This window comes from Cajanus cajan, chromosome 10, assembly GCF_000230855.2.
Source record: "Cajanus cajan strain Asha chromosome 10, NIPB_CcT2T_4, whole genome shotgun sequence".
Lineage (NCBI taxonomy): Eukaryota > Viridiplantae > Streptophyta > Magnoliopsida > Fabales > Fabaceae > Cajanus > Cajanus cajan.
In genome coordinates, this window is record NC_138526.1 from 33,353,208 (window position 1) to 33,354,803 (window position 1,596).

General features: G+C 32.7%; 2 non-coding genes across 2 annotated transcripts; both read right to left on the reverse strand.

Annotated features, from left to right (window-relative positions):
• Window positions 1-225: 225 nt before the first annotated feature.
• On the reverse strand, window positions 226-421 carry LOC145952947 (U2 spliceosomal RNA). The gene has a single exon (XR_014430452.1). It is a non-coding gene; the product is annotated as a U2 spliceosomal RNA (small nuclear RNA).
• Window positions 422-1,154: 733 nt separating this feature from the next.
• LOC114916576 (U2 spliceosomal RNA) lies at window positions 1,155-1,350 on the reverse strand. The gene has a single exon (XR_003805133.2). It is a non-coding gene; the product is annotated as a U2 spliceosomal RNA (small nuclear RNA).
• Window positions 1,351-1,596: the final 246 nt, after the last annotated feature.

Below are 1,596 nucleotides of genomic sequence, written 5' to 3' on the forward strand. Positions count from 1 at the left end.
GTTACATAATGAATATAATAAATTATTTATGAAAGATATTATAATTCAATATTGAAGCCCCAATTTAAATGATCATCCAGAAATGCCTCAATTTATACTTTGATTAATGAAGCATGTCAACCAGTACCTTATATTATGCTTGAATGTAGAAACTCAAATTGAAGGGTAAGTATCGAATTCAATTGCAAGTTCAATTATAAAAAACAAAATATTTGGACTGAGTTGATGGGGTGTGCCAGGCCCAAGCTGAAGTGCAACGCATAGGTGACACATGAGAGGCCCAGTAGCAAGCTACTGTGATGGACTCTCCCCCTTAAAAAATAAATTTAATATCGTGTGGACCAATGGCCCACATATCAGATATTAAACTGATAAGAACAGATACTACACTTGATCTTAGCCAAAAGGCCGAGAAAGGTATGCTTTTCTCATTCACTTGCTGCTTCTTTTATTCTCAATTCCACTTGGCATATTCTTTTTTCTCAGCAGTGTGGGACTTGGACATGAGCAATTTAACCCTCGTCATCAGTCATCAGCACCATCTGCAACAACTTAAATAAACCTTTTGAATGATAGAATGAGATGAGTGAAAAACAACAAAACTACACAATTTCTTTTCCTTCTGTCACCTCAATCCAATTATATCATAGCCACACTCTTTGTCTTGACTTGACAATAATATATATATATATATATATATATATATATATATATATATATTCAACAACAGTACTTCTGCATTATTCATTTCATGATTAGAAATATTAGTGAACAAATATAAAGGTGTTCTGTTCTGAATGCAGTACTTTATTATAACTCAACTATAAGAAAAGACAAGCTTATTTCTCTTATACATACTAATTTTGAAAAGACAAATTTATTTCTCTTAAACATGAATATATTTCTTTTTTGACAGCTTAAATATGATATTTATTCAAATGTTAGATATTTATTCAAACTAACATTTTAAGCTTTAATGTAAAGAAATCATGTTATAGATCAAGCAGAATTATTCATAAGTTGTTGGAGCTCAATTTCTATTAAATTTAATAAGCATATAAAAGACATAAATACATTTGAACTTAGTTGGTAGGGTGTATCAGGCCCAAATTTAATAAGCATATAAAAGACATAAATACATTTGGACTTGGTTGGTAGGGTGTGCCAGGCCCAAGCTGTAGTGCAACGCATAGGCGACACATGAGAGGCCCAGTAGCAAGCTACTATGATGGACTCTCCCCCTTAAAAAATAAATTTAATATCGTGTGGACCAATGACCCACATATCAGATATTAAACTGATAAGAACAGATACTACACTTGATCTTAGCCAAAAGGCCGAGAAAGGTATGCTTTACTCATTCACTTGCTGCTTCTTTTATTCTCAATTCCACTTGGCATATTCTTTTTTCTTAACAGTGTGGGACTTGGACATGAGCAGTTTAACCCTTGTCATCAGTCATCAGCACCATATGCAACAAATTCAATAAACCTTTTGAATGACAAAACTACACAATTTCTCTTCCTTCTGTCACCTCAATCCAATGATATCATAGCCACACTCTTTGTCTTGACATTTGCAAGAATATATATCTAT